The following is an 8,214-nucleotide window of genomic DNA, read 5'->3' as shown; positions in this document are numbered from 1 at the left end:
CTCCTCTCAACACTAACTCTTATCATAAAATCCACAAACTCGTGTTCTAAGTAAGCCATTGGTCGACGCTGCCATGGCAGGGAGGGACAAGGGCGGCAATTGCCTTCCTATTTAGTGCTAATTCTACCCTTGGTCACTTATTTAATTCATTTGTCTTCAGTGGACGCTGCCATGGCAGGCTAGCAGTGAGGGACAAGGGAGGAAATGAAACGACCTACATACTCCTCTTTATAATAGTAGTAGAGATAGGTACTTGCCAGGTGATGCGCCAAATAAAAAAACTATGTGTGAAAAATACATAAGAGAAACAGTAAAATGTGCAGGAATATTAGATGTAATCGCTAACATATTTGAAATTCCACTATGATGACATAATACCAAAAGGCACAACTTAGATAAATAAGAAAATAAAAAATGTAATACACTGACTAATATTCGATCACTTGAATATAGTAATAACTTTAATTGAGGGTTAGAGAACAAAGTGTCAAGCAACAAATTGTGACTCCAAAGTGGATCAAAAACAAGATTCCTAGAAGACTATTTGAGTAAATTTAGACACAGAGAAGCTCATAATTCATACAAACAATAATATATCTCAAAGGACAACTATACCACATAATGGCAAGCAATCCTTCCGGTTCATGGGTCGAACACGATATGATGGGCTCGACATTCTGGTAAAGTGGATCCACATAACTGCAGTCCTTAGTACTGGTCTAAGAAGGGGAGCCTCGCGTGGAGCTTTGCTTGTTCCGAGCTGCGTTCATCATCGGCAGTTGAGGCGTCCCCAATGTTGCCATCCTTTTTTCTTGGTCTCCACAGCAGAACCCTCTTGCCCAACGCAAGTGGTCTGTAAAAAGAATGACAATACCCTAAAAATGATCAAACAGTACTTGACATATGACTATTGATGACTACAAAAAAAGTTGCAATAAAAACAAATGCATGAGGTTTGTCTTTTTATTATAAAACATATGCATTCTAGACCAATATCAATGCCTTGATGCAACATGAAGTAGAGATTTTATAAACCTTCTCCAAACATGTAACTGGTTGATCATTGTCGGTTGCAGCTATTCGTCTTCCCGGTCCCAACACACCGTCTCCGCCCCTGCGTCACCGTCGTAGCACATCGCCCTGCCGGTCCCAACAAAACATGCCGCCGGTTCCAACAAAAATCTTTGCCTGTTGCAGCTTTTCGTCTCGCCATGCTCGTGTCGTCTCCACACGCAGCCGGCAGCCGTCGTTGCCGGCCGTCTGAATGTAGGCACCATATGACGGTTGCAGCTTCACTAACTGGTGGTTGTAGCTCCTCAGTTGCATCACGCTGCAGTGCCTCCTGCAGCAGCGCAGCTCGTGCACGCGTTCGTCCTTGCTGCCCGTCGCCACAACACCACGCTCGCACTTGCAGCCGACTCATCGCCTGCCCCCACATTCATACTCGCAACTACGTCCAGCAGTGACGCTGGATGAAAAGGAGAAAAAAGGTGATGTGAGAGAGGGACAAAACGAAGCTTGGCAGATGAGAGGAACGGGAGAGAACAAGTGGCTGGCGGTTTCCTCATGAGGTAAGGATGAAGGAGGGGATTGAATCGCCTGGATGTGTGCGTTAGGGAGAACTGGTAGATGAGACGCGATCGAAAGATTCACAGGCGACTGGCGCAAGCTTCCGTCGACAGCCTGAAAGGAATCATTTTCCTTACATAAAAGTATAAAACTCGATTAGTTTCAGTACATCATAGTTATGTCAGTAACTTAGTCAATCGACATTTTCAAAGCAACATCCAAAGCCAATGGTTTTTATATTGATCTTAAAAAAAGTAAACATATATTAAATAAAAAATTTAAAACAAGCTCATATACAATATATATTAAATTTAAAATTAAAATTAAAATGTGGAATATTGCAGGATTACATTTTTCTAAACCAATAGAACTTATTTGGAATCACATGTCAACATATGAAAAATGGCATAGTATACTGAGAACAAGTTCTGCATCGTGCTCAAAATAAAACATCTTTTCATTATAGACCCTGCATTCTATTTTCCTGTCGTTTCACCAGGTTTCAGACACAACTCTTCACAAAACAAAAGGTAGAGATATCCATTTGTCGAACCAACATCACCTTGATACAGAGGAGATCCATTGTCTCCATAGCCCATAGGGACAAGTCACTTTTTTCTTCCCCATCAGAATCGTGCAAGGTCTGAACTACAAATGGGTTTAATATCTTATAGTATCAGCTTAGGTTGCTGATAGAATGATAAAACAAGTAGGTATCCTAATTTGATGAAGTTCACCATGTGTAGAATATTAAATTTGATAAGCTGTCATAATCAGATTATGTTTCGGAGAACTGAAATATTAAACTTGGTAATCTGTCATAATTAAAATGATGATTATCTCAGCATGGTCGACCTGGATTGTACTACCCAGAAGATGACTCCATGCACAGAAGGATAACAAGAAATTATACAATGTATGAAGTTTCAGGTAACAACTCTTGGCAATGCAAAAGACCCAAATGATGTGTGACAAGTAAATATAGTCAATTTAAAGAGACATCTCTTTAATTAAACAAGTCCAAGCAGTACATAAGTCAAGTAATTTGATGATAAGCAATTTTTAGCATCTACATGTACACTTTGATTAGTGCATGGCAAGAAGAGCACATGAACAACCTTGCACATCACGATGAAAATAAAAGGAGCTGGAACATGACACTACAATTGGATTGCATTACATACTGTATTAGCAAAGACAATGACATGAGACTGCATTCTTGATTTAAGTTGGAGAATAGCAGAACAAACTCTACATAGATGGCCCCATAAGTGAGTGCAAAAATGGTAGAACTTTGCACAGATATTCATATATTAGTTGCTTAATCAGATAAGAAAGTGGACATGACAGTAAGCAGAAAAAACTAAAATCTGTAGCAACTAAAAGAACCTATCTTCGGGGCGCGCATTATGAGAAAAACCATATAAAGAGGACGAACATGCATGAACTACCCAAATAACCCAATGTTGCAGAAAAAAAGCATATAAGTAAACCAACCGAGCTCCTGCCAACGCAGTCGAACCTCTGGATGCCTGCATCGGTGGAGCATAAGCTGATCACTCACCTGAATGCTCACCAATAATTAAACTGTGCTCAGAGGAACTCAATTCCTTTTAATTCACAGTAAAGCTTGCAATACTGAGGGGAAAAAAGCAAGCAAGCAGCCACCTTAATTTATTAGTAGGACCTCAATCTGGCGCTTACAAGCTTTCATACTACGACAAAACAATCCAGCGAGAATGTTGTAGGCACAAGAAGCAAGCAAACGGCCAACTTAATTGATTAGTAGGACCTTGATCGCTTAGACTCTTTTTATTGTAGCTCTCTCTTCAACTTAGGCACAAGAAGACACAAGACCAATTACCTACAGGCTGCACGTCCGTTGTTGAAGAGACATTTATAGCTCTCTCTTCAACATCATTTACAGATTTGCAGCTCGCGACATTGTCCTCATTTACAGAGTTCTCTCTTGAACATCAGAGACATTGTCTGCATAAGTTCATCATGAGCTTTAACTTTAGCAAGTCTATCGAAGCTTGACCATGGATGCCTCATTCTGCATATGTTCCAGATGCACCATCATAAAGGATGCAAAGCAGCACCGCGACCAGCAGGTCGACACTGCACAGGGAGGGTGGCTGGCGATGACATGGAGAGGCCTGGGCGGGAGGTTGGTGGAGCCGGCGAGCAGGGCGCTCGGGAGAAGCACGAAGCAGAGCGGCGTTGGATGGACATGGCATGGAGGATCCGGCCAGTGCGAGGTTGTTGTGTTCCACTGTCGTAGTTGCAAAGACAGTAAGGTGGCGGTGCTGGTTAGAGGTTCTATAACATGTGGATGTTTGTAATAAGCTTTCTGGAACCATGACATTTGGTGGGCCGGCACTCTTTGTATCAGTTCCGTGCTAAATGGAATTGGGAGCGATGCTTCTTAATTCCAAGAAAAAAGTGTAAAGGGAACAGAGAAGTCCATATTATACAAACCCCTTGACCAATATGTGCCATGGACTTCAGCTCTGAATAAATTTCATCTGCAACCTATAATAGACAGTAGCTGGTTGAGGTAGTTGATGAATCAAGCGGGAAGAAAATAAATCAGTTCCCAAGCATATATATTTGAAAGACGTGTTGTGTATCAGCAAAAAAAGTGGCATGGCAACAATGTAATAGAACTATTGAATTTTATGCCTTTCAGCATCAGCTCCACAGGATAATTTTTTTGCAGTGGCATTCAGGATACTCTTTATTTTTTGTTTCTTAAGCAGACTGCATAGTTACAGTTTAGATAAAGCCATAAAAAATTATAGCAAAACTCCATTGATATTTAAACTTCGCATTCGGGGATGATTTGTCATGGCCAATTAGTGAAGGATACATGCGTTTGAACTTTGGAGAATACCTCATTGTATGTTGTTCTTCCTTTGGCTTCAACCCTCACAAACTACAAAATCATGTCAAATGCTCATCAGATAAAAGTACCAGCATGTTAGCAATTCAAGTTTACATTCATGACAAAAAACATCTCGCTTCGAAAAGGTCACTGCACGGCCGTTACAGTACATGGTAGAAATCAACTCATAAAACACAAGCAGGGGATGTAATTTTAATCAGATAACCCACAACAGCAATATAGTTTTCAGAAAATAAACATTGTACTGGCTAAATAAATGGCGATATAGTTTTCAGAAAAGTGATGGCCTGCTCGGCTTGGCCCATCTATTCACGCAAGAAATTATTAACATAGTTAGACCCAGAAAGTAAATTTGTTTTACTCAGAATTAAAAAATGTTATAGTTCCGCAGATCTTAAGCACCTAGTTTTACGACAACCACCTCCTATAAATTTCTGTGCTCCAAGTTCACAATGACATGGCCCAACTAAAGCTCCTTCTTGTTCTTGTTCTATTTCTTATCTAGCAAACTACCTCATATCTCCCAAATACTGACTAACATCTACAAACATATGCATAACAAATTGTCACCACATCACACGGGCAGAAGAAAACACATACCTTAGTCCTAGTCGGTGAAGATGTTAGATCTTTGCACGAGTGCCCACGTACCTTGGTGTAGAGCGGACATTGTCATACTTGAAGCGCTTCTTGGACGGTGTGCTCCCATCAGCACACATAGCAGGGGGCCACTGCTTGCGCCACGCTCTCGGACACTGCTCTGCCACTGCCGCAACCACCAGCCACAAGCCCCGCCGCGAGCAGCCGACCAAGATGCTGAATCTTTCCATTAGTGCTGCGTTCAGGTGTGCAGTTCATCTAGTAAATTAAAGACATGGTATAAATTATCATTGAGCAATGCGTGGGCAAAAAACATCAGTTCGTGTACTTGCAATGAAGATTCTGAATTTCAAACTATCTTGCTACTTAACACTCACGGCTGGCTTATCTTATTCTTATCAGTCATTACTGCTGAATAATATATTGGCAGACTCGAATGCACGGATACTTCAGCCGACCAGCGAATCCGTATCGGATACCGTATCCGATACCGATACTCCTCCGATACGCCCCCGATACGTATCCCTGGAGTATCCAAGAATAAATGATTTAAAACAATTGCGATACTCGAAGGATACTTTGCCAGTACGTTTTGGATACTTCTCCAGCCCAGGTAAGAGCCCACTCAGCCCAGTTAAGAAGCAACCAGCAACCCTAGTGCCTCGATGCCCCCCATCCTTTCCCTTACAGCGTCTTTCCTCCCTCCCATGCTCACACCAGGCGGCAGCTGTGTCACCAGCGGCTGCTCACCCAGGTCCTAGGGCCAGCGGCGGCGGCGGCTAGCCAGTGACGAGCTCCTCCTCCTACTCACCAACGTCCCCTCTCACGCAGCACGGCAGCAGCCATGTATGGACACTTCTCTTCTCCATTTCTCCTGCCCAGCCAAGCTCACCTCTTCTTTCTTCTCCGATCTCTGAAGATCTATTATTCTCATCTCCTCCAGATTGCTTTGAGTAGCTACAACGTATCCGTATTGGCACTTTTTTGAAATGACGAATTTACGTATCCGTATTGGCCCGATACTGATACCCGTATCCGTATCGGTGCATTCGAGTTGGCAGAAAACAATGAAATAGAAAGTCATTTGATCAATAGATAGAAGCAGGAGCACATCTGTAAAAACACCTCTAAAGCATGTTCGTTAGAAATAAGGAACAACCTTAATGCAAACTATGCAAACCTTAAGGCGCGTTTTTTTTACAATATTGTCTCGGTCTGAGGACCCCACATTATACAAAGTGCACCAATGCAATTTTCCTAGCTATTTCACTACATAAAGAGTTCCGGAACAACAACAGCAAAGCTACTGAACTCTTGCCCCAGTTTTGGTCCATATGTTCCAGTCTGCCCGAGATCTCTTCTACGTAAAAATTGTCCTAATGGCCCCTCCTCCCGTTTCTGTCAAACCAATTCTCATTAAAATTTCTCAAACTCTAGGAGGACTCCATAAACCTCCAAATAAGTGCTCGTAAGAACCACACCCCAAGGGATACACATGGAAGAAAACAATGAACATTCTAGTAATTCAGTTAATGGGCAGTGTGCATAGGGAATCATATTGACTATATGATGTTGTGTCAGATGATGTACAAAAAAGCTTGGCAATACGATCAATGGCAGCATACTGATGCCGATGCCGCATTTTCATAAAGTTGTCTAGTCTAAACGAACAAGCATACCATGTTGAAATTTCTAGTGACACGATGATGTGAAACTGAATTGAAAACAGAATTCTAGTACTAAATATAAATTTAAAAATACGTCTACAATTCACTTCCCTACATCAACTAAGCTTTAGTTCAAAACTTCAAATGCATGAATTTGGGGGAAGCACAGACTGATTCATGGATAAAGCAGAAAATAATTGGCACAAGGGCAGTGGCTTAATATTTTGTAGTGGTAAAGACATGCCTGAATATTTTTTATGTTGTCCTATCTGAAATTTCCATCTCCTTCACCTTCATCAACGTTGCCGACAATGTCTCGAGCGTTGCGGACGCGACAGAACACAGAGGCCGGTGGCCGTGGCAGCGTTAAACCGCTTCCTGAAGCCGGTGCTGCCGCCGCGCAGGGCGAAAGTGAACGCGCTGCGGCGGCCGTGCAGCTGTAGCCATTCTCAGTGATGTCGAATGCGTTCAGCACTGCCCCAAGGCTGTGCCTCGTCATGGTGATGCTCACCTCCTGACACTGAACAATGTCCAGCACATCCCGTGCCTGACATCCATGGTTGCATGAGCATGCAGCTGCAAGTGAGCTCAACACTGAACCGTGCACCATGTACATGACAGTGCCATCGTATTCACAAGATTACCTGGTCTCTGGCGTTGTCCCTGTTGTTGGTGGAGATGGAGATCCACCCGCGGTGCACCAAGCGTCTGCGCAGGCGGCCTCACAAAGGGGGACTCTGGGCGGCACTATGGCGAACTCAAGATCGTCGACCCAATCCAGAGCCTGGATCGTGCCGCGCCACGTGACGACCACATCACGACGCCCGCGCGCGGCCTTTCCCTCGTCCGTGGTGGATCCCGTCGCACCGTGCGCAGTGGTGGAGGCTGGATCCCATCGGGAGGGACAATACAGGGCCAATGGCGGACGGATCTGGGTGGAGGGCACAGCCATTGCGGCGCCAGTGGAGACCGTGGTTATGCAGCGTCGCAGGCGGCGATGCGTGCAGAGGAGGATCGCGGCTGCTCCTCTCGGACCTCGGTGGCGGCGGCTCCCCTCGCATCTTGGCGGCGGCGAAGTGCTCTGCTATTGCGGCTGGGGCAAACAGATCGAGGGGAGTCGAGGGGAGCCTCGGTGGTTCTCGCTCGAGCGGCGGGGGCGAGGGATGGAGCAACTGGTTTTTTTTCGTAGGTTAATATTCGTAGGTTTTTTTGGGCCCTTTTTCTCAGGTGCGACGGGAGGACTGTCCTTGGATTGACGGACGTGGAGGGATCGCTGGTTTTTTTTTTTTGGTCGACGTGTCTACCTGCGATGGAGTGAGGACGAAAATAAATCAGGAAAGGTGGGACGAAAATTAACCGGCGGAGACTACCAACTGAGACATTAGAAGTAGAGATTATGGTTAATCTCTACTCCTAATGTCTTAGTTGGTAGTCTCCGTTCCGGGTTTATTTTCGTCCCATCTATCATGG

General features: G+C 44.1%; 1 long non-coding RNA gene across 1 annotated transcript; it reads right to left on the bottom strand.

Annotated features, from left to right (window-relative positions):
- Positions 1-434: 434 nt before the first annotated feature.
- Positions 435-7,909, bottom strand: LOC109761223 (uncharacterized). Its single transcript, XR_012187964.1, has 6 exons — positions 7,389-7,909; positions 6,989-7,291; positions 5,129-5,335; positions 4,466-4,507; positions 1,036-4,104; positions 435-853 (listed from the first exon to the last, which is right to left on the bottom strand). It is a non-coding gene; the product is annotated as an uncharacterized lncRNA (long non-coding RNA).
- Positions 7,910-8,214: the final 305 nt, after the last annotated feature.

The sequence above is a fragment of the Aegilops tauschii genome, chromosome 6 (assembly GCF_002575655.3).
Source record: "Aegilops tauschii subsp. strangulata cultivar AL8/78 chromosome 6, Aet v6.0, whole genome shotgun sequence".
Lineage (NCBI taxonomy): Eukaryota > Viridiplantae > Streptophyta > Magnoliopsida > Poales > Poaceae > Aegilops > Aegilops tauschii.
The sequence above is the reverse complement of the archived record's forward strand: the minus strand, read 5'-3'. Positions and strand labels throughout refer to the sequence as shown.